Consider the following 26,366-nt stretch of genomic DNA (forward strand, 5'->3'; position numbering starts at 1 on the left):
TTGTGATCCTGCTAAGTTGCAGGCAGCCGATGATGCAGGAAAGGACATGATGATGCAGGGAAAGCATCTGTTATGTTGAGGTGACTATAGAAGGCATGCATTCTTTTTTCTTTTCATCTTTGTAATTTTCTGTTGTGATAATCTATGCATATCATTATTATTGTTTGGTTGCTGGATGAACAAGAAACTTTTTTAGTTCAATTGTGCATATTGCATATTTATTCAGCTCGATTGGGTGAAATTGCCTTGGGATTACCTCTGGCACCTTGCAAGGAAAAGGCTAGTAATTGTATTCTGTTACAATCTCTTAGCATACTATCAACGGAACTTTGCTTTGCTGCATTCACTTGTATCACATTGGTTTTTTTACTTCAAGCTTTTGATACTCGTTTTATTTTTTATTATATTTTCTTTACTAAGATCTTGTGATGCTTTGCTGGCAGATATGTTTCTGTGCTTGGGGCCTTTTATATGCATATCACTGGGACAGTCACTAATGTCTACCAATATCTTGAGCCACACTATAATGATTATCAAAAAATAAGACATAAATTGTTAGATGGGCATAAGTTTGATTCAATTTTATGTGATACTTTTAGATATATTCTTATCTTCCTCTTCAGTCACAATTTTGTAACTTATCTTTTACTTATTCTATGAACTCTCAATCTATATAAGATTGTGACACCCGACCTGAATTTGAATGTGTGAATGTGTGTGAGTGAGTATGCATCTCGTTCATCTTGGTCTCGCGGTCCTACCAGTTGAATCTCGGTGACCCGCAACCCTCAGATAGTGTTTACAGTCATCCTTAAGTCCCGTCATGTAGACCCGACTCGGATTGAGCCAAAACCTGTGCCATCTTGTCCGCTTCGTCGTTGCGATTCCGACACCATGTCTTGTGCGTCCATCTGATGTATAGATCATAAGTTGTGTGCATCTTATTTCTAGCCCTTGATCATGATCATGTGGCCCACTTGGGAGTAGTGCATGTGGCCCAACTCCCTTTTTTTGCACAAGTTCCAACACACACCACACACACACTACCTAAACCCCATCTTCTACACCACCCACTACCCACACACTACTCATCCCTACTCTAAGCCTATGAGTCTATGAGCATTCTTTATATCACCCTAGCATTATGATGGATTTTCCTATCATAGGAGAGAGAACTCATGATGACTCTCTCTCTCTCTCTCTCTCTCTCTCTCTCTCTCTCTCTCTTCTAGCAATCTCTCTCCTCTTCCTCTTATTCTCTCATTCCCTCCCTCCATTGCCAAAAATATCCCCAAGCTCCCTCCATTTTCCAGCTCCTTACTTCCTTAATCCCCCATCATCTAACCCTTGAAACCCCATCTCCACCATTGATCCTTTTCCCTTGGAGCTAGAGAATCTTAGTGTGAAAGTTTAGTGATCATCCTTGGAGGTGGGTGTTCTTCTTGGATTCTTCTCTCTTTCTTCTCCTTTTTTTCTTTTCCTTATATGCATGGAAGCATGTAGGACCCACCAATCCATGATGGAGGTCCTACATGGCTCCTAGGATGGAGGCCATGGGCCTAGATCTTACTCATTCCTTCCATGGTGGGTCATTCTCCATGGACCCACCATGATGTACTTTCTCTTCATTCTAGCATCTCGTAGGCCATTTATGCCTTTGCATGCATAGTGGGGAAAGGTGTCCCCACCCTCCAGCAACTTTTCTTGATGTATAGTAGCTTGCATGTAAAATATGTACGTGGTGGATGGCGTGGATAGTAGTGTGGAAGGTCCATTACTAGTGGGACCTTCCACCAATGGCCGAATCACTCTCCTTCTCTCTATCTTTCCCTCCTTTTCTTCTATTTATCTCTGATAATTTGTGTTCCACTAAGAAGGTCAGCAATATCTCAGATCCATTAGGGAGATGGGACGTCCAAGCCCACCTCGTTGGACGTCCAGGCCTACCATGCATGCATGGGTTGGGTGGCCTCCAAACTTGATTTTTCATAGAGATCTTAATGCACTAATGGATCTAAAATTTTGCTAACCCATCAAGGTGGACCCCACTTGATGGATCAGGGCAATAAACCCTTGGATTAATTCATATGGGCCGAAATATGGACAACATATGTTGATGTCCAGATTTTAGGCCCAGTTTGAGCATGACTTTTGAGTTAATGTTTAGATCTGTTTGCATGCCCTTTTCACCTAAATTTATTTAGGGATTTTGTAGTTCATGGACCCCACTTTGATGTGGAATGCGGCCCACACCATTTCTCCCATGATTGAGACCCATGGGATGGGCCAAAGTGGGCTAACTGTCCAGAAATTTTTGGACAGTTCAACAACACTGCAAGTTGGAAATGAGCATGTTTACCTGAGTTTCTGGAATAAGTGGGCCACCCCAGTGGATCCCTCTTTCTGTCCATGAGTAGTACTACCCTTCCCACCAATTTTCTAGGGGTTTGGACAAGTTTATGCCCACCCCATGTGGTCCCAAACATAGGGACAGTTATAATTCTAGCAACATTTCACCCAGGACAGATTGTAATTCCGAATTTAATTAAAATACTTTTGGGTATTTAAAAATCATGAAAAATTTACAGGGAGGTGTCCCACCCATGGTAGGATCCACCTACTAATTTTTGGGGCAAACGAACCCCTGTGCACACCATACTAAGGGCTGGACCGGCCCACTACGTTGGGATGTCTAGGACAACCAGATTTTCTGAACAGACTATTTTCTTTAAATAAATTAAAATACTTATAAGTATCCAAAAATTATAAAATTTTGTAGAGATGTGGACCACCATGGAATTACCAACCTACAAAATTTTAGGGCCAATAGGTCCCTGTACCGTCCATGGTGCGGCTTGAGTGGCCCACCAGACTGGGACACCCAGGCTGGGGTGTCTAGCCTTGGCTGGCCATTCAGGCCACTTTGTGGGCCCACCTTGATGTGCTTTATATCCCACCATTCATTATGTTGGGTCTATAGGGTACCTAATCATCCTCCCCTTCAGTAGGTTCCTATTGGAGTCCATTAGATGAGTTTCTGGGCTAAATATCCAGGCCCATAGAGCTGCCTACACATGGGACACTCGACCCATCTGATTTATCTGATAAATCCACTCCCTTCATCTAGTGGACCCCCCACGCCCCCCCCCCCCCCCCCCCGTGACATGTATGGGCCACCAAGAACTAAAATAAACATATAATTTAATTAATTTTTGAATTTCCAGCAATGCCAGATTGTGGGGGGGCTGGAATTTCAGCAATAGGCCCATGGTTGCTGCCCATAAATGGATGTTTTGGGGTAGCATGGTCCACCAAATTTGGGGATATTATTACACATATCTTGCCCTATTTTTTTAGTTATATTTTGGGCTTAATTAGTGCATATTTAAGGCCCATTCAATTAAGTTTTATTAGACTAGTCTTCTTAGTTATTTGTTGATTTTTCCTTGGCCCATTGGACCTTTGGGGCCGATATTATCATGCCATTGTGATGGGTTTTATGGGCCAAATACTCAAGTAGTTGGGCCCTTACTTGCCCATTTAAAATGAATCCATGCTTGGGCCGAGATGTGAGGCCCAACTTACTTATTTTAAATGTAAGGATTACCCATATGTTTGAAATAATGGGCTGCCCATTAGGCCCACCACAATGAGTGGATTCATGACCCTTATGGTTGGGCCCAAACCTTGTTTAAGGGCCCACCATGTTGTTTATGTATTGGGCTTAGTATATGGCCCATCGGGGCATGGATTGCTTGGGCCTTAGGCCTTACTTTATATGTGTATAGTTAGCAGGCTACCTTTTGAGACTCAGTTGAGGTTGGATGTCCTCCTTGGCGGCCCTAAGGTAGGCCCATAGGGCCCTTATGGGTGGTTGAAGGTCCACCTTGGGCCCTTGATTAAGACCGTTTCTTCCTTGGGATTATGAATCTCTTAGCTTGTGGGCCATCCCAAAGTACTGGGCCCCCACTAGAAGACTTCACTTCTCCTTAGAGTATCTATATATGTACATGGACCTTGTCCCTCCTTGGGAAGGAGGATTATATATTTATTCTACAGGTAGCGTACTTACATCATTGTGACCCATATGCATCATCGGTATGAATTGATTACATTGTGTGGTGGTCATAGAGGGATGGAGTTTCTCCCCTTATGCACCTTCAGTGCCTGAAGCTTGTGTATGATCTGTATGTGTGACTCATGCATTGGCATCGCATTTCATGATGATACCGCCCTTGCTTCACCAGGGCCTCGCCTCCACAGGGACGTTCGTGGATGGCCGTATGTGTGGACACCGGAAATATTACTTGAGCATACCAGGTGCATAGGATGCCCATGGGTGAAATTTCTAAAACTTCCATTTTACCAAGGATCTGCTCCAACGCCATGACCGGGCGGAATATATGAGTGCACGAGGGCCTTATACCGTTAGGCCATGACTCCCACTGTCATGTAGTTGGTTGGATAGGGGTGTGGCCTTACTTCCCTGATGTAAGAAGGCATTGCTAGGCTGAATCTAACTAGCACGTAAATGGGTCTGCTACCATCAGGCCTTGCTAGTGATTGACTGTCCACAGGTGGGTAGTGAGGTCTCTTACTCTAGTTTGAGTATGCGGGGTCTGCAGGGCGACAATCATCCAGTATTGTAATGGACCCCGATGATTTCCTTATGTTGGAAATGTACTTGATATGTGGATTGGATATTAGCACTGGCATTACCTTGCATCACATTCGCAGCGACTGTATAAGCCCCTTCATGCATTGCCTTGGTAAGGCGCCCAGTACTCATTGCATCGTATTCATGATAAGCCTTGGTAAGGCTAGTGATATTATCATTAAGCATGTCCTTCTTCCTGTACCTCCTTCTATTCTTCTGTGCACCATTATCACACACTTTCACCACCCTCTAAGCTTCTATAAGCTTATACACGATTGATGCGTGTAGGAGATCCTAGGCGGGCATCGTAGCGGCAGAGCTTGGATTAGAGCTGAGCTTGAGGACCCCAGTGTTGCAGACCTTTCTCTCCTTCTTCTATTATCTTATGTATGTCCTTTTGGACCTTATGGATACTTGTAAAAGTTCAAATTCATAGTGGATTTTGTGATGTGTGCCTTTGTTATTCTCAGATATACTTGTTGTGATCTTAGGTATGCTCGTATTGGTAATGATTATACTTTTACGGAAATCCTCCTTGTAGGATCCCAGGATCGAAACCTGCTTCAGGAGCTGAGAATGGGGTACTACGGAGGCTGTTGTGGCCAGAACTGGCTATCAGGGTCCTTGTGAATCTGGTTACCAAGTCTGGGATGTGACAAAGATGCATTTGAATTTTTCATGTAGAGGAATGCTAATTGGTCAAAACAATTTACATTTCGGTTTTATTTTTTATTGAGTCGCAGGCTTTTCGTTGACCCATGTGGATGAGGTTATTGATGAACTCCTAACTAAAGACTATTCCTCTGACGTTCCTCTGCCACGTGTCTAGAAAAGGTGACATCTATTACACTTAATTAGTATGATTCTATCATCATATCTTTGACTTTGTCCCATTGGAGATATTTCTTTGTATTATTTCACTCTCTTTGTAAGTAATGAAGGTGGTAAGGAACTTATCACCATTTACTTCCTAATCAATTTATTAGTCTCCTAAAATATATTTTACAATATCTGAAACCGTGTTACTCAACCAAGTTGTCTTGATTTCAGTAGTTAACGAAGTGAGTCAAAATGAGGACTGTAATGGAACGAGTCTGGGCAAGTCATAGCAGTTTTTCTCTTGTTGTTGTTGTTATTTCAATTTCAATACATGTGATATGTGCGATGTTTCCCATACAATACTATTATATTTCCATTTCCCAAGGGTGCGATAAATGCATCGATATCAATAGTTAAATCACTGAAAATGGGTGTGCTTTTATGTCATTTTCCATATACTGATTTTTCTCTTCTTTTTGTTTGCCACCACTGTTATGCATGTGTTCATGTGCGCTTATAGGACATTTTCATGCTCACGCCCTAAAATTGAAGTAACAAACTGAAACAACAGTCATGTAATGGGTGGAAATACTTATTTACATCCAAATATTTATGTATACCTCATCATTTATCTTGTGAGTTTGGTAATTAAATTTTTTTAATACATGCTTTATGGAGTCAATTGTGATTTAAGTACATGTTAGTGAATTATTGGGTCACCCCCAGCATCTTCTTTCCAAGGATTTTGGATGTGTACATATACATAAGTTCATATGTACATGGACATGTATGCATATGTATACATACACATGTACATACATGTATATACATGGTTGGAACTATAACATGAAAAATCTGTGGTGGTTTTAGATTAGCAATGGATGGATCTGAAAGTGCCATAATTTGTAGCCCTTTGTGTTGTCAAATTTGTGGTGCCAAAGACACTGTTATGAAGCTTGCATCTGTGAAGAACAATGCTCTACTAAAGATCAACTTAGGTTGACAAGCACTGTTCACAAGTCAAGAATCTCAAAGATGCTTTCAAGTTCTACCTCAAGATCTCAAGAAGCCTTCAAGTTTGAGCTCCATCAAGACTTCAAGCTTCACTACTTTCAAAGGTCACTTGTCTCCTGTGTTCAATGTCCTTACTTCACTCCTGAGGTATGGCTGATCATAGGTTGACCTTTAGAGTAGGCTATTTTTGGATACATAGTTCATATGTTTTATATAAGTGAGTTTGGTCTATTTTAAGACTAGTCCTGGACTTTGTTTGACTTGTTCTAACACTGCTTCGACCTGTCTAAACATTTCCTGGATCAGTCGTAAGTTAGTTACAAAAATAAAAAAAATTTTGTTAGGCTTCAACTAGTCTCGGGGACTGTTCGACCAGTCGTAGGTACAGTGTCGACTGCATCTTCGACCTGTCGTAGAGCTACAACTCAATGTACAGTGCTGAAAATTCGAGCATAACTCAGCTCCCGAGTTCCAAAACATCACTTATGCAACATATTTAATGATGGATGTATGTTGGCTGTATTAGTGCATAAAACATGGAATAGATTAAGCCAAAACATAGATATGATTCAGGGATAAGTGAATAAAGCAAGCGGAAGACTTATAGAAAATTATATGTGTACAAGTGTAAATCCCTGAAGTACATATACAACCAGGTCGCATGAAAGTGTTACTTAACAAAATTATAAGTATCAAGTTACATCATTTAAATTCTCAAAAATAATCCCAGAGTCCCGCGCATCAGAACAAGGCTCGCTAGAACCCGTCTGAAAACTGCATATAAGAGAACGTAGCCTCATCATCATCCATCTCCCGCTCTGCCTCAGGAGTCGCCTCAACATCTGCAACATCAGAACCTAAGACAGAGTCTGGTGGGTATTTAACACCGCCCCAGAACGTGGGAGTGAGTGATCAACTCAGTGAAACAATAAGGCACTGGTTAACATGTTATCAGTTCAATCAAACAGTAATGATAAAGCAGAATAATTAAATAAATCCTAAGTACTCTTATTAATGTAGGGATGTATGCAAAATGATGCGTGCCCTCACGCATACACCCTCAGCGTCTTCATCTTACGTTACGCATGACATCACCTCAAAGTGCGCCACATCTGCAAAGCACATGCAAATGCGGTGCATGAATATGATTACCAAGTTGTTATTAGTCCATTTCACACAGCAGGATTGGGAAGCTAAGATACCTTCCTCATATCACTATCCAAACAGTGATCCATACTAGGGTCGTCAATCCTAGACATCTCATATGATCATATATTTGAGGTCGTAGCAAAGGGCTCGTCACCAATCAATGCACGCCTTTCATGCCTTTACTACCACAGTTCGGCTCGTCACCTCCTTGCAGTATCCAGGTATGCTCGAGGTCACTATAAAGGGCTCGTCACCAATTAATGTAGGCCGACAGCACGAATATAGTGTCCCATACCACCATAATTGGCTCACGAGTTTAATTGCTCACTGGTCACTACGAGGAGGCTCCTCACCCTAGCGTAGGCCGATAGCTCGACCACGGTGTCCCATACCACCATGTCCGGCTCATGAGTCTTAGCGGATCAAGATACCATGGTTATTAGGATTTCATTGGTAAGTTCGGTACCCTAGATTCAAGTAGTAGCGTCCATACATGGTGAACATACATCGGATAATTGGGTTACTTGACGAACTCGACTAGCACGAGCGCACATTGAGTTAAGTGACATAGAGTGCGCAAACACTCCGCGTGGCCAAACCACTGCCGACAACTCTAATACGGCTCGGGTTCGTCTAATACGTCCGACATGGCAAAAGCAACCTCAACCACGATCTTAAGGCAGATTACCGATTCCCTGGACTAAGGCATAGTCCCAAACACATTACACTACAACAGATATTCGTATAGAATGTAAAACAGTAATGGAGCAACAACTTAAATCAAGTGGTACTCAAGCATCTGAAGAATATCAACTCAACATAAATGTAAGCATAAGTAGTGCTTAAATTTAAATAGCATGGAATGTAACTTGCATAAAGGAAATCATGCACATCAATAGGAGTGTTGAGAATTACTTCTCAACGCTCGCGATTAGTGTAATAAGTTACACTTTAGATCATTCATGCATTTCTACAATACTTAGAATACATTGATACAACATACATGACGTATATTGAAAAACAAGCATTTAGACAATTCCTTTTACCAAGGAGTTGTCATACACATATCTAGCATACATACAGGACAAATAATCATGGCAAACACAAGTGCATATTTTATACGTATATGGTACTTTATACATACACATAGAATACACAAATCTCAATATAACACATGCATATCAGGAACGCAATATGAACACAACATTTGGCATGTGAAATCTCATCCATAACAAGAATAAATCATTCACTGGCATTGAAAGCCTTGAAAACCATAACCTATACACTTAAAGTCTGCACCTTAAGCAAGGAAAGAAACGCCGAACTGATTTAGACGAGTTGTCTTCGTCAACGGCGACAGAATACCCTAAAGCAAGAATAGAAATGAGATACGACAACACCAAGACTAATCGAAGCTCTAACACAGATTAGGATTAGGTTAACTTACCCCAAGATGAACTCAGAACCATCAGAGTAACGATTCAAAGTGAAGGTTCCAAGATGTAGAAGAACAAGGAAGAATCCAAGATGATTCACCAACTTCTCTCTCACTTTCTCTCTCTTTTCCACTCTCTCTCCAAGCTAGGGTTAGAGAAAATTCGTATGGAAAAGAGAGCTAGGGTTTAAGGACTATAAATAGGCCTATTACTGATGAAAATAACCCCAGGGACAAGGTATACTTAGGTTATAACCAAAGTATGCCTCTCTCGATCCAACGAAGCACTTCTGGTGGGCCTAAAACCACGAAAGGTCGAACTTAAGCTCATTGACCATGGATCTAGGTCAGGCTGAGGTTTCGTACCGACCGGCTCTTCAGATCAGCCATGGCGGACCACACTCAATTCAACGGTCACGGAATCTCGATCAGGTCCACAAGCACAAGGATATGCCTGGGCCACCTTCCCTGATCAGAGGGTGAAATTGGGTCAGAATCCAACAGTCAGATATCTTAAAATCATCGCGTAAGCAACACGACTCAGATTTCATAAAAGCTTATTAAATATCCAACCGTTCTCACACTCTTCACTCCGAACTCAAGCAAATCGACCCAGAACATCACATGGACTTGATTTTCGAGGTGATGGTCAATCCCAACTCGGTGACCGCAACAGCCTAAGATCATCGCTATCGGACTTTTGACGCGGGGTCCAGGTCCGATCCAGATCTTTCAAAAATTCTCCAGAACAACTAGATTTAGCGATGGATCCCAGATTTCAGAGTAACGTAGCGCTAACTAGTCTATAAGTTTTGAGCCATGTAGATACAATTTAAAGTGATTGATGTGAAATTCACAAGCAATCGAGTATAGCGCTAATTACCCCAAAAACAACTACTTAAGGAAAGATTAGCACAAAATTTCCAAGGTCGTTACACCCGTAGACAACTTGAGGATATATGTAATTATGTATGTTTTACATCCCAAATAGAACCATCTAACGTAAAAGAAGCTCTTACTGATGACAACTGGATTGTTGCGATGCAAGAAGAACTCAACCAATTCGTAAGAAATGATGTTTGGTATCTCGTACCAAGACTTAAAGATAAACACATCATTGGAACAAAATGAATTTTCAAAAATAAGTCTGATGAGTGTGGAAATATAATTAGAAACAAGGCTAGACTAGTGGTACAAGGTTATACTCAAATTGAAGGGATTGATTTCGATGAAACTTTTGCACCAGTAGCACGTCTTGAATCTATCAGACTATTTATATCCATTGCATGTTTTAGAAAGATAAAGATCTATCAGATGGATGTGAAAAGTGCTTTTCTAAATGGCGATTTACGTGAAGAAGTCTATGTTGAACAGCCAATGGGTTTTGAAGATTCCAAAAATATTGATTATGTATATCAGCTTAAAAAGGCACTTTATGGATTAAAACAAGCACCTAGGGCTTGGTATGAGAAACTAACGAAATTTCTTTTAAGTCATAATTTTCAAATGGGATCTGTTAACAAAACTCTATTTGTTAAAAAACATAATGATCATATCTTAATGGTGCAGATTTATGTTGATGATATCATTTATGGATCAACTTGTACTGACTTGACTACTGAGTTTGCAGATTTGATGAAATCACAGTTCGAAATGAGCATGGTTGGGGAATTGACTTATTTCCTTGGATTGCAAGTAAAGCAACAACCTGAAGGAATATTCATTTCTCAATCTAAGTATGCTTTGAATTTAATCAAGAGATTTGGATTTGAGAATGGCAGGAATTTCGATACTCCTATGAGTACTACCCTGAAACTCTCAAAAGACTCTAATGGTAAAAATGTTGACTCAAAACTTTATCAGAGTATGATTGATAGTTTGTTATATTTAACTGCTAGTAGACCTGATATTTCTCTAAGTGTTGGTATTTGCGCAAGATATCAATTTGATCCAAAAGAATTTCACTTGATTGCTGTCAAGCGAATTATTAGATATGTCGTAAGTACTGTAAATCTCGGTCTCTGGTATCCTCATGAGACTAGTGTCCAATTAGCTAGGTACTCGGATGCTGACTGGGCTGGTAATCTAGATGATAGAAAATCAACCAGTGGTGGTTGTTTTTACATTGGAAATTGTCTAGTTTCCTGGTTTAGTAAGAAATAAAATTCTATATCACTTTCAACAGCTGAAGCTGAGTATATCGCAGCTGGTAATGCATTGTACACAGCTTGTTTGGATGTAACGAATGCTAAGTGATTATGGAATTAAACAGGATTTTATGTTATTACATTGTGATAATTCCAGTGCGATAAATATTTCAAAAAATCCTATTCAGCATTCTCGTACTAAGCACATTGACATTAGATTTCATTATATAAGGGAATTAGTAGAAGAAAAAGTTATATCTCTAGAATATATTCCTACCGAAGATCAACGAGCTGACATTTTCACAAAACCTCTCGATAAAAGTAGGTTCAAAAAGATGAAATTTGATCTTGGCATGTACATTTTAAAATGATTATTTATGCATACTTGTATTATAGTATATATATTTGCTAGATTGAATTCTAATTTTTTGTATAATTTGCAAGAAATATGAATTTTTGGGCATTCTTCGACCAGTCGTGAGTATACTCGACCAGTCGTCCAACGACTGGTCGTAGATATCCACGACCAGTCGTAGAACTCGGGAATCACTTAAATTTGGGGATTTTTGCTTTCTTCCTCATTTCGGTTTTCTTCTCTAAGGTGCCGTGCTTCGACTTGTCGAACCCAACTTTCAAGTTCTTCAAGGTTAGTGTTCCAAATCACATTTTTCTTGCAGATTTGTGTCTAGATTGCTTTCTTTTCAAGCTTTAAGCTTTCTATTTTGAATTTCGTTGAGATTTGGGGTTTGAATTTTGAAAAATCTATTTTGACTAAACCCACTTCTCAATCCTTTGCAACTTCTTATTTCCTTGATATCCTTGTTGCAAATGGCTTCTAGAGGTAGAAAAACTACTTCCCGTGGTCCTTCTTCTTCCTCCAGATCATCCGTTATCTCTAAGCGTCATCTTCTTGTTCCCAATGATGATCCATCATATGTTAGGGACATTAGATTACGTAATGTTATTGTTGAACATCCTGTTGATGTTAATCATATTGCACCTTTTGACATCCTTCCTATGCTTGAAGCTGTAGGTTGGGTTAACTTATTACATTGGGGTGGGCCTGCATACCGGTCCATTGCCCAATCCATGTTTACATGTATTAGTGCTTTCTCACAGGATAATTTAACTTTTAAAATATCTACTAGAGAAGGGCCTTTTGACGTTGATCGTCATTTAATTTCAGCCCTTATGGACATTCCTGTGAATGATGAGGGTATTCCTATCCATAACTTAACTGATAAACCCTCAATGGCTGAAAAACGCATGCTCACTAGAGACTTGTGCAACATGGATGTTCAATGGACACAAAAAGGGAATGCACTTCCCCCAAGGTATTTCTTACCCAAATACAGGATTCTCCACAAAATCTTTGTGTCTAATCTGTATCCTCGTTCGGGTAATAAAACTGACTTAACTTCGTTTATGGTTCGTGTTATCCATGCTATTTCCAATGGTACTCAGATTTGTTTACCTTCTTTAATCTGTCATTTCATTCTTCAGTTTAGACTCCATCCTGGTCATAGTGACATTCCTTTTGCCTATTTAATAACTGTATTGGCTACACATATGTTAGTCGATATGCCGGTTGATGAGGCACCAATCCATCATCTGATCTTCAACAATACTAATATCAATAAGATGAAGCTGGATCTACTTCCTGAACAAGGTGGTGGTGGTGGTGGTGGTCATGAAGAAGCTGGTGATGACATTAATATGGATGACATTTTTGAGGAACTGGATTCTTACTCAACAAATAATCCAGATTTTGTACCATCTGATGTTGATGCACGTCTGAGTGCATTAGAGGATAAAGTTGAGAATATAAATGTAAAGTTGGAAAACATGTCTATTGCTCATGATTTACAATTCAAGTACATGCGCAAATATCTTAGGCGATTGAGCAAAGGCATGCACCAACTTGATCCCTCTATTCCTATCTTTGTGATGTGGATGTGTATTTATATTTCCTATCTTTTATCATTCAGAATTGTGGAATGTATGTGTGGATGTGAATGTTGTAAATTTTACATTTCAAGCACAGTGGGGAATGTTGTAATAATTTAGATTTACATTTCAGCATTATATTTTTGCTTCTCTATTTGTTCTAGAAATAAGGTTGTCCTACCATAAACTTTAGTTTTTGGTGTAAAGTTGTCCTTAGAACAATTTGTGTTTCTATTTCTCTATTTTTGGTTGCTTTCCATTCCTATTTTGTGATTGGTGTATAGTGCTATTGTAAGTGCTATAGTTTATATCCCTGTCTGTTGTCAAATTTATGGTGCTAAAATCACTGTTATATATAACTTGCATAAGTGAAGCTTTCTCAAGGATCAACATTCATGAACAAGCAAAGCTCACAAGTACAAGGATCAATCTTGAATGCAAGAACTGCTCACAAGACAAGACTCAAGCTGCAAGACTTCAAGAAGAGTACAAGGCAGTTTGTAAAGATCTCAAGACTCTTTCAAGATTGAGCTACATCAAGATTTCAAGATTGAGCTACATCAAGACTTCAAGGCTCATTCTTCAAGGTCACTAGTTCCTAATGTTTCAATGTCCTTACTTCATGGTTGAGGTTTGACTGACCTTAGGTTGACCTTAGAAGTAGGTCACTTTGGATACATAAGTCGAATGTTTATTTTACATAAGTTTAGTCTGTTCTTCGACTAGTCCTAGGCCTTCTTCGACTAGTCCTAGAGTTGCTTCGACCAGTCTAAGAAATTCCTCGATCAGTCGTGAGTTTGTTACAAATTTTGGATGAAATCTGTTAGGCTTCGACTAGTCCAGGAATCTGTTCAACCAGTCGAAGGAACAGTGTTGACTGCATCTTCGACCTGTCGAAAATCTTCGACTCAAAATCCAGCAATGTTTTTCAAGTTCTTCGACCTGTCGAAGGAAACCTACGACCAGTCGAAGGTGACCTACGACCAGTCGAAGGAGACCTTCGACCAGTCGTAGAACGGTCAAATCTTATCCCGCTGGATCTTTCAAATATCTGTTATTGCTTCGACTAGTCGAAGAGCTCCCTAGACCAGTCGAAGACGCAATCTGCTCACCTATAAATAATGCACGAATCTCAATTGAATTAATTAATCCATTCAAGCCAATCTTCGTCGAACTTCTGAGTGATAATTCTGTGCTCCATCTAAGCTAAGTGTGCTTATTTAATATTCTCTTTCCTTAGCTTTATTTAATTGATTTTGTTTCTACTATTCCAATCTAATTTGATAAGAGGAATTGTTATTCCCTTTCTTTGGAATCAAAATCAATTAAGGCAAGCCCTATTTGGTTTAATTTAAAATCTATTAGAATTAGAACCATTGTAATTGAGTACTGGATATTGAACTTGGACATTCAATCATCTACTCTGATTTGGTTCTACCGGGCTGCTACAACAAAGGAGATAATCAAGTATTTTACATTTAATTGTAAATTCCTTTTTGTTTTGGTTTCTTTCAAGATTTGCTAGAAAAATCTTGTTGTATTGGTTATCTGAGGAGAGCCAGGAAAACTCAGAAGTGGGGTTTTTTTAAAATTGTGTAAGCCCATAGACAAAGACACAATTGTAAAGGTTTTGGGTGAACCTGGGAAAACCTATTTTGTTAGTGAACGCTAATATCCCCTGTGTGAGGATATTATGAGTGGAGTAGCATTTTGTGTGGCTGTTGTTTAACAGTTGGTGAACACACAGGCAAACCACTATAATCCCTTGTGTTGTGGTTGAATGATTTATACTTCTGATCTTTAATTATTCTTTTGTGGGATGTATGTATGGTGGTGAATGTTGTAATCATTTAATTCAAGCATTGTGAGAATTTTGTAATAGTTTAGAATTTATTTTTTGCTATTCCTTTATCAGCTTGATATTCAATTTCCTTTAAAAGTTATTCCAGCAAGGTTGCCCTGCCATTTTTATAGTGTATGCTGTCCCTAGAACAATACATTTGTGATTACAATTTATTTTAATTCAGTTTGTATTTATTTCTGTATTCCTCTTCGGTTTGAGATTTGATACAAAGATCTTTCTAGAAATAAGGTTGTCCTACCATAAACTCTGGTTTTTGGTGTAAGGTTGTCCTTAGAACAACATTTGTATCAACCTCTCAAGATCTGAATTTTGAGGTTATTTTACTTTCTTGCATTGTGATTTATTTTGGCTATCATATTCTTTTTAATTCCGCTGTTATAAGTTTTATTTGGCATTGTCCTATTCACCCCCCCCCCCCCCCCCCCCCTCTAGGACATATAACTAGGCCTTTTTAGCTATCTATTCTTTGTTTCATATTCCGCTGTATTTATCTTAAATTTTGGCATAGTCCTATTCACCCCCCCTCTAGGACATATAGCTTGGCCATTTCAAGTGGTATCTGAGCCTAATAGGTCGCTCTTATTGCTTTTTATTTGGATTTAATTCCTGAGCTAACGATCTCAGCTATATAAAAGATGTCAAATTTTGATAGCCTATCAGTCACTAGGCCTTCACCCTTTGAAGGCTCCAACTATGCCTATTGAAAAGCCAGGATGAGGATCTTCCTCAAGTCCATGGATGAAAGTGTGTGGCTATCCACAGTGAATGAATGGACCCCTCCCACCACTGAAGTAACCGGGATTGATGGTTCAAAATCTATGAAAATTACACCATATTTCTCTTGGACCACACTTCAGAAAAATGAGTGCAGTGCAAATGCTAAAGCACTAAATGCAATTACTTGTGCACTATCACCGGATGAATTCAAAAGAATTATATCTTGTGATTCTGCAAAACATGCTTGGGATATATTGGAAATGACACACAAGGGTACTTCAATTGTCAAGAAATCTAAGATACAAATCCTCACAACTAAATTTGAGGAAATACGTATGGAAGAAAATGAAATGTTTATGGACTTCTATACCAGATTAAATGACATTGTAAACTCTATGTGGGGTCTAGGCGATAAAATTCCTGAAAGCAAGATATGTGCTAAAATACTACGCTCACTTCCTGAACGGTTCAATTCTAAAGTAACCGGAATCCAGGAACTTCGTGATACGGACAATGAAGGTTGAGGAATTAGTTGGCTAGTTACAAACTTATGAGTTAACCTTTAAAGCTCCAAAAGGTAAATCTATTTCTTTAAAAACTTCTGAAAATGATTTAAACTATGATTTTGAAAACTCTGAGGATGATATGGCTCTTTTGGCAAAGAGATTTTATAAAATCTTTAAAAATAAAAAGAGGGTTGATTTTCAAAAAGCATTTGATAAAAAGAAACCTAAATCTAAAACTAGAAAATCTTTAAAAGATAGTCAATGTTACAACTGCCATGAGTATGGGCATTTGGCTAACAAATGTCCTAATAAGGGCAAGTCAAAAAAGAAAAGTATGATGGCTACTTGGGATGAGTCCTCTAATTCTGAAGTCTCTTCTGAATCAGAAGATTCTGAAACTGAGTCAGGGTGTGATGTTAAGGCTCTTATGACTCTAGCCAAATTCACTTTTTCAAATAATGATGACTCAACTAATGAAGAAAATCTGAATAGTGAATATGAAAATGAAGATGATCTTCAAGATGCTTATAATGCCCTATACAAGGAAAGTTGTAAAATTGCTATGAAATTAAAACTTCAAAAAGAGAAATTTTCTAAACTCAAAGAAATTTATGAATCTCTTGTTTTAGAAAAGTCCCATATTTCAAACTATTATGAAAAGACAAAATGCAATTTAGATTTTAAAATCTCCTAGTTTGAAAATCTTAAATCTGAAAATGAACAACTAAATGAAGTCTCTTCTCTCTTGAGTTTAAAGGAAACCTGGAAATATGCTCAAGGTGATCCTAAATTAGAAAAACTCTTATCTAGATCGAGAAAATGTGGCGATCGATCCGGTCTGGGCTATGACAAGAGTGTTCCTCCTAAACTAAAGAATACTTCTCCCACGTTTGTAAAGGGAGAGATCTTAAACTCAAAAGGGAAAGATCAAATGTTTTCTAAAAACTTTAAGTCTTTTCAAAAACCTAAAAGACATATTAACTATAAAAAGTAAAACCAAAGTCCTTTGATAGAAAAGATAGTTGATCTACTTAAGGAGCTTCTAAAGTCTAACTCACTAGGTCATACTTATAACTCTTACAATCGAAAGAAGACCTGCTATCCTCCTAAACCCAAAATGGTTATGAAATAGGTTCCAAAGGTCACTTGCTTGGTTGCCCACACCACTTTCAAAGCAACAAGCCATTCTAAGTGGTACCTAGATAGTGGATGCTCCAGGCATATGACAGGCGATAAGGCTTTATTCACCGATTTCAAAGACTTGACTGACGGTTCAATCACTTTTGGAGATTGTAGCAACTGCAAGATTATGGGCCAAGGTACTGTTCAACTCTATAACCTTCCTTTGTTTAAAAATGTTTTATATGTTGAAGGTTTAAAACATAACTTGCTTAGCATATCTCAAATATGCGACAATAACCATAGTGTACGGTTTTCTAATCAAAGCTGTGAGATACTAAACAACAAGGGTTCAGTAATACTAACTGGATGTAGAACGTTTGAAAACTGCTAGTGAATCCAGCTCATCTAATCAATCATGTTACATGGTCCATACAGATGAGACTAACTTATGGCATAAACGTCTTGGACATGTACACTACCGAAATCTATATAGATTGAGCAAACGGGAACTCATAAGAGGTTTACCCAAACTACAAAAATTAGATAAAATATGTGGTGAATGCCAGATTGGTAAACAAACAAGGAACTCACACAAAAAGGTGAATTCCAATACCACATCAAGACCACTTGAGATTCTCCATATGGACCTAGTAGGACCTACCAGGACCGAAAGTCGAGGTGGCAAAATATATATTTTGGTAATAGTAGATGACTTTACCAGATATACATGGGTAGTCTTCTTAAGGGACAAATCAGAAACCTTTGAAGAAGTAAAAAAGGTTCTTAAAAGGATTCAAACTGAAAAAGGTTCTCAAGTCAGTAAGATTCATAGTGATCATGGATCTGAATTTGAGAATAGCGGTTTTGAGAAGTTCTGTAGTGACCAGGGAATATTACATGAATTTTCAGTGCCCAAAACTCCACAACAAAATGGAATAGTTGAAAGAAAAAATAGAGTGCTTCAAGAAATGGCAAATGTCATGTTGAATAGTATGAAGCTCTCTAAGAACCTTTGGGCTGAAGCAGTCAATACAGCTTGTTATATTATTAACCGGGTTTACACTACTAAAGGTAATAATAAAATGACTTATGAAATGTGGTTTGATAAAAAGCCTACTATCAAATACTTTCGAGTTTTTGGCAGAAAGTGTTATATTTTACGAGATCGTGAAAATCTGGGAAAGTTTGATACGAAGAGTGATGAACGGATCTTTCTAGGACATTCTTTAAACAGTCGAGCTTATAGGGTTCTGAACAAAAGGACTAGTGTGATTCAAGAATCCATCAATGTGGTCATTGATGATCACTTAAGCACACCTATCTCAAGTTCAGATAATGATGAAGTTCTTGTAATTGATAAACCTGATACTTCATCTAATCAGACTGATTCTCAACAAAGGATTGTTAAAGATCATCTAACCACACAGATTCTTGGAAACCCTCTCACTGGTGTTCGTACCCGTAGACAAGTTGAGGATATATGTAATTATGCACGTTTTACATCCCAGATAGAACCATCTAACATAAAAGAAGCTCTTGCTGATGAAAACTTGATCATTGCGATGCAAGAAGAACTTAACCAATTTGTGAGAAATGATGTTTGGTATCTCGTACCTAGACCTAAAGATAAACACATCATTGGAACCAAATGGATTTTCAAAAATAAGTCTGACGAACTTGGCAATATAATTAGAAACAAGGCTAGGCTAGTGGTACAAGGTTACACTCAAATTGAAGGTATTGACTTTGATGAAACCTTTGCACCAGTAGCATGTCTTGAATCAATCAGACTCTTTATATCCATTGCGTGTTTTAGAAAGTTTAAGATTTACCAAATGGATGTGAAAAGTGCATTTTTAATGGCGATCTGCATGAGGAAGTTTATGTTGAACAACCAATGGGTTTTGAAGACCCCAAAAATGCTGATCATGTGTATCATCTCAAAAAGGCACTTTACGGTTTAAAACCAGCTCCTAGGGCATGGTACGAGAAACTAACAAAGTTTCTATTAAACCATAATTTTCAAATTAGATGTGTTGATAAAACTCTGTTTATTAAAAAACATAAAGATCGCATCTTATTAGTACAAATCTATGTTGATGATATCATTTATGGATCTACCTATATTGAGATGACTATTGAGTTTGCAGATTTGATGAAATCTCAGTTTGAAATGGGCTTGGTTGGGGAATTGAATTATTTCCTCGGGTTGTAAGTAAAACAAAAACCTGATGGAATATTCATTTCTCAATCTAAATATGCTATGAACTTGATTAAGAGATTTGGATTTGAAAATGGTAAGAACTTTGATACTCCTATGAGTATAACCTTGAAACTCTCAAAAGATTCTGCAGGTAAAAATGTGGATCCGAAATTATATCGGAGTATGATTGGTAGTTTATTGTATTTAACTACTAGTAGACCAGATATCGCTCTAAGTGTTGGTATTTGCACTAGATATCAGTCTGAACCTAAAGAATCGCACTTGACTACTGTCAAGCAGATTATACGATATGTCGCAAGTACTAATAATCTCGGTCTCTGGTATCCACATGAGACTAGTGTTCAATTAGCTGGGTACTCAGATGTTGACTAGGCTGGTAATCTTGATGATCGAAAATCAACCAGTGGTGGTTGTTTTTATATCGAAAACTATTTAGTTTCTTGGTTTAGCAAGAAATAAAATTCTATATCACTTTCAACAGCTGAAGCTGAATATATCGCAGCTAGTAATGCGTGTACACAGCTTATTTGGATGAAACGTATGCTAAGTGATTATGGAATTAAATAGGATTCTATGTTATTATATTGTGATAATTTCAGTGCCATAAATATTTCAAAAAATCTAATTCAGCATTCTCATACTAAGCACATTGACATTAGATTTCATTATATTCGGGAATTAGTAGAAGAAAAAGTTATATCTTTGGAATATATCCCTACCGAGAATCAACGTGCTGATATTTTCACTAAACCGCTCAACAAAAGTAGGTTTAACAAAATGAAATTTGATCTCGGCATGTGCCATTTTAAAATGATTAATTATGCCTATTTGTATCATATTGTATATATTTGCTAGTTTAGTTTTCAAATCTTGAAAAATATGCAAAAATTAGATTTTTTGACCTGTACTCGACCAGTCGTGAGTATCCACGACCAGTCATACTACGACCGGTTGTGTATATCCATGACCAGTCGTGAATCGTGTGGATTCACTTAAAATTTGGGGGAAATCATCTTCTTCTTCATTTCAACTTCACTCTTCAACGAGCCGACACACGACTAGTCAAACCCATCTTCCAAAATCTTCAAGGTTAGTGCTCCATTTACATTTTGCTTGTAGATTTGTGTCTAGATTGCTTCTATTTCTCTCTTGGAGTTGTCTATTTCGAATTTAGTTGAGATTTGGAGATTTTCTTTTAAAAAATCTGATTTGAGAAAACCCATTTCTCAATTCATTGCAACTCTTTATATTCTTGAAATCATTGTTGCATACGGCTTCTAGAGGAAGAAAATCAACATTCCGTGGTCCGTCTTCTTCTTGCAGATCAGCCCCTATCACTAAGCATCATCTTAGGGCTCCTGAGGACGATCCATCTTATGTTCAGGACATCCGATTGCGTAATGTTATTGTTGAGCATCTAGTTGATATTAATCATGTTGCTCATTTTGATATTTTTCCTATGCTTCAATCTGTAGGTTAGAATAACTTATTGCTTTGGGGTGGGCCAGCATACCGGTCCATTGCCTAATCCATGTTTACATGCATATGTGCTTTCTCACTGAAAATTTTAACTTTTTCTATCTCCACAAGAGAAGGGCCATTTGAAGTTGATCGATATTTGATTTCAGCCCTTATGGATATTCCAGTGAATGATGAGGGTATCCCTATCCATACTTTATATGATAAACCCTCTGTCACTGAAAAATGTATGCTGACTAATGACTTATGCAATTTGGATGTACAATGAATGCATAAAGGGAATGCGCTTCCCTCAAGGTATTTGTTACCTAAATACAAATTTCTTCACAAAATCTTTATGTCTAATTTGTATCCTTGGTCGGGTAACAAATCTGAATTGACGTCCTTCATGGTTCGTATTCTTTATTCTGTTGTTAGAGGTGTTAACATTTGTTTACCATCCTTGATTTGTCACTTCATCATTCAGTTTGTCTCCATCTTGGTCATAGTGACATTCCTTTTAGATATTTGATGACTGTATTAGCTACACATATGTCAGTCGACATGCGGGTTGGAGAGGCCCCTATCCATCATCTGATATTTAACAATTCCAATATCAATAAGATGAAACTAGATTACCTTCCTGGCCAAGGTGATGGTGTTGGCGGTGCTAAAGTTGAACATGAGGAAGAAGCTGGTGATCTTCCTCCTAATGATATTAACATGGATGATATTTTTGAAGAGCTTGAGTCCGATTCTACAAATGATCCAGATTATGAGCCTTCATTTGATGCACGTCTGAGTGCATTGAAAGATAAAGTTGAGGGTCTAAATGTTAAAATGGAAAACATGTTTGTTGCCCATGATTTACAGTTCAAATATATGCGCAAATATCTTAAGCGCTTGAACAAAGGCATGCATCAACTTGATCCTTCCATTCCTACTCCTTCATCTGGGTCAGATTAGTATTTTTTAAGTTTACTGGTTTGTAATAACTTTATTACTCCTAACTAGTTTTTGAGTTTTTCGCTCTCTTTAACTTAGCTCAGTCTATGAATTATGTGTGTTGCTTATGCTATGTTCTCATATCTTGACTAAGTTACTCTCATATTTCTCATTGATTATTTCTCCTCAGCCATCTGTTCTGTGCTTCCTTTGTCCTATTGTGACAAAAAGGGGGAGTATGGATATGTTATGGATATGTATATGAATATGGATGTTGTCATGAGGAGGGAGTAGAGTAGCATTGTATTGTATATTGTTTTATGAGTATGTTACTCAGGGGGAGTATGTGCAGAGGTGTGAGCAGAAGCGTGCAGAGGTGGACTAAATATTGATTTACAAGTCTGCAGGATGCTGGTTGATAATAACTGGTGCATGATTCTTTAATCAGATATTCTATGTTATGTAACATATCTTGAAAGTGTGTTTTGTCACTAATTTGACAAAGGGGGAGATTGTAAGTGCCATAATTTATAGCCCTTTGTGTTGTCAAATTTGTGGTGCCAAAGACACTATTATGAAGCTTGCATCTATGAAGAACAATGCTCTACTCAAGATCAACTTAGGTTGACAAGCACTGTTCACAAGTCAAGAATCTCAAAGATGTTTTCAAGTTCTACCTCAAGATCTCAAGAAGCCTTCAAGTTTGAGCTACATCAAGACTTCAAGCTTCACTACTTTCGAAGGTCACTTATCTCCTATGTTCAATGTCCTTACTTCACTCCTGAGGTATGGCTGACCATAGGTTGACCTTTAGAGTAGGCCATTTTTGGATACATAATTCATATGTTTTATATAAGTGAGTTTGGTCTGTTCTAAGACTAGTCCTGGACTTTGTTCGACTAGTCCTAGCACTGCTTCGACTTGTCTAAACATTTCCTTGATCAATTGTAAGTTTGTTACAAAAATTAAAAAATTTCTGTTAGGCTTCGACTGGTCCCGGGGACTATTCGACCAGTCATAGGTACAGTGTCGACTGCATCTTCGACCTGTCATAAAGCTACGACTCAATTTACAGCGCTGAAATTCGACTTGCTTCGACTAGTCGTGTGAAACCTACGACCAGTCGTAGGAGACCCACAACCAGTCGTAGGAGACCCATGACCAGTCGTAGACCACCTACGACCAGTCATAACACTGTCAAATCTTATCGCACTTAAAATTTTCAAATATCTGTTGGTTCTATGACCAGTCGTAGAGGTCCTTAGACCAGTCAAAGGTGTGATTTCCTCACCTATAAATAGAGCACGAATCTCAAAATAAAATAAGAACTTCAAGCTAAATTAATTCAGTCTTCTGAGAGATAAGCTGGTGCTCCATTTAAGATAAGTGTGCATATTTAATATTCTCTTTCTTTAGCTTTGTTAATTGATTTTGTTTCTTGTATTCTAATCTAATCTGAAAAGAGGAATTGTTGTTTTCCTTTTTCTGGAATCAAAATCAATTAGAGCTAGCCCTTTTGTTTTAATTTAAAATCTATTAGAACCTAAAACCATTATAAAGTGAGTATTGGACATTGAACTTTGACATTCAAATCTCTACTCCGACTTGGTTCTTCTGGGCCGCTACAATGAAGGAGAAAATCAGGTATTTTACAATTTGTGTAATTTACATTGTTTGGTTTTATTTGAGGTTAAGCCAGAAAAATCTCAAAGTTGTTGGTTATCTGAGGAGAGCCAGAAAACTCAGAAGTGAGGGTTTTTGAATTGTGTAAGCCCTTTGAAAAAGACACAATTGTGAAGGTTTTGGGTGAACCTGTGAAAACCTATTTGATAGTGAACGCTAATATCCCTTGTGTGAGGATATTAAGAGTGGAGTAGCATTTTGTGTGGCTGTTGTTTAACAGTTGGTAAACACACAGGCGAACCACTATAATTCTTTGTGTTGTGGATGTGTGATTTATATTTCCTATCTTTTATCATTCAGAATTGTGGAATGTATGTGTGGATGTGAATGTTGTAAATTTTACATTTCAAGCATTGTGGGGAATGTTGTAATAATTTAGATTTACATTTCAGCATTATATTTTTTCTTCTCTATTTGTTCTAGAAATAAGGTTGTCCTACCATAAACTTTGATTTTTGGTGTAAGGTTGTCCTTAGAATTTGTGTTTCTATTTCTCTATTTTAGGTTGCTTTCCATTCCTATTCTATGATTGGTGTATAGTGTTATCTATTCTTTGTTTCATATTCCGATGTATTTATCTTAAAATTTGGCATAGTCCTATTCACCCCCCCTCCCCCCCCCCCTCTAGGACATATAGCTTGGCCATTTCAAGATCGACGATGAAACTAACAGGAAGGGATTGTTTGAATTCATCAGGACACACGCACTTACTTCAGATGAAATCCATGATGGAATTACCCTAAACTGCAATTTTTCTTCAGAGGTGAATACAACTGAAGCATGCGACGTGGCTATCGGATAACTCTAGGCATCTCTCAAGGATATTTTCCCCTACAACATGTATGATCCCTTATGCACTGCCTCTTCAATGCCCCACCCTGTAAGTGTCCTCCATTAGGCTTGAGTTTGGATGAACTATTGAATTGAATTCCAGTACTAGGCTCTGTTTGGATGCTCAACTGAACTGAATTGCAATATGTTCAATTCATTATAAAGGAAATGTTCAAGTTGGGGGCGGCGTTCGATTCATTATAAAGGAAATGTCCAAGTTGGGGACAACGTCATTTTGATCTGAAGTGGGGATGAAGCCTCTAATTGATATTCCATGCATTTCAAGTCGACTTGAAACAATGGAGAGTGCAATTCAATCCAATCTAACATCCAAATGTGGTGAATCATAATTCCCTTCATTAGCATTTATGTCAAGGATCATGGCACAAATCGTAATTGTCTTAGTTTCAGATTGGATTTGAATGAAATGTAAGAACATTTTGAGTGCAACTTCCTCTTCACGAATTTTGAATAGTGTTATTGTAATTTGGTAAATAGCATATCCAAACACTGCCTTATTCTTAAATAAAAATTGAGAACAACAACTAAGAATGCCCTTCAATTTCTTCTTCATCCATTTCCATCATTGATCATCAGTCAAAAACAGGAAGTGGAGTTCGATCCTTGTTCACCTGAGTACATTGAAGCTTATCTGAATCTCCCTGAAGTGCAGAAGTCTCTCCACGTGAATGTCATCAGCCTTCCGCATCTATGGATATCCTGCAGATATCACCATTTTTTTAAATACCCCACAGAGTCATTTCTGTTAATATTTGGATCCTTATGTGCTAATTTAGATTACATCTAGTTTCTACTCTAGATGAAAAACAACTCTAAAATTCATAGTCTGTGGATAGACTGGTCTACTACCGTACTACCGGTCTTTCAAGAGCTGATGGCCAATAATTTAGGAGTGTGGATTTACGGGCATTGTAGTGCATTCCAATTATAAGCAACCAAACACAATTGAGGATTCATAATCATATTGATTTCAATGTAATTGTAATTTAGATTCCAATGCATTCCAGATAAAAGTTCCCAAACAGCCCATCAAACACACTCAAATACAAGGTGCCAACCGTCCCAAGTGTCTTAATCCATCAATACCTTTTAGCTTAGAAATTTCAGTGTATAGTGAGACTAGTCTTAGACAAGGCACGATAATGATAATGAGTGAAATTAGTCTTGGGAGCTTTTTGTTGGCTGTTGAATTCAGTTTTTCTTTTGAAGGTCTAGTTGTTCTGTAAATTGATAGACTTTCCTTGGTGAGCTTAGCTGGGTTGTCTAGACTATGGCATGTGAAGAACATTATCTTGAACCTGCTAAAATTTGGTTTTGACAAATCTCTAATTTTCTTATTTTACATTTTCATTGTGTCATTTGAAAACTTTATCAATCAAAACCTTCCTTACTATGAATCATTTTCAATCCTTTTCTTATATTATGTATAAAAAAAAGTATATAAATTTGTGAACAAATCTTAGCTCAGGATGCATTTTCCTTACCAGGTGGATCACTTTTTCTTTTTGATCAGAAGGTACTAAGATACTTCCGCAAGGATAGCCATAACTGGAGGAAAAGGAAAGATGGAAAAATAGTGAAGGAAGCTCATGAGAGGCTAAAAGTAAGTATCTTAGAGTGGGATTCTTTTATTTGTACTTTCAGGATGCTATCTTCAATAGTTTTTTTTTTTAAAATCTTTATCTTATATATATTTATATATATTGCAATGAAATGGAGTATGCATAAATGTTTATCACTAAGAAAAAAATTGCGATGGATGTTTTCTACTATTTCATCGGGATCATGTTTTGTTGTCACTAATTTAAAGCATTTTCTTGGAGATCT

General features: G+C 37.8%; 1 long non-coding RNA gene across 1 annotated transcript; it reads left to right on the forward strand.

The window, feature by feature from the left end:
• The first annotated feature begins 5,321 nt into the window (after positions 1 to 5,321).
• On the forward strand, positions 5,322 to 25,247 carry LOC131247316 (uncharacterized). Its single transcript, XR_009171629.1, has 3 exons — positions 5,322 to 5,491; positions 24,360 to 24,567; positions 25,126 to 25,247. It is a non-coding gene; the product is annotated as an uncharacterized LOC131247316 (long non-coding RNA).
• Positions 25,248 to 26,366: the final 1,119 nt, after the last annotated feature.

This window comes from Magnolia sinica, chromosome 5 (genome assembly GCF_029962835.1).
Source record: "Magnolia sinica isolate HGM2019 chromosome 5, MsV1, whole genome shotgun sequence".
NCBI classification, from domain to species: domain Eukaryota; kingdom Viridiplantae; phylum Streptophyta; class Magnoliopsida; order Magnoliales; family Magnoliaceae; genus Magnolia; species Magnolia sinica.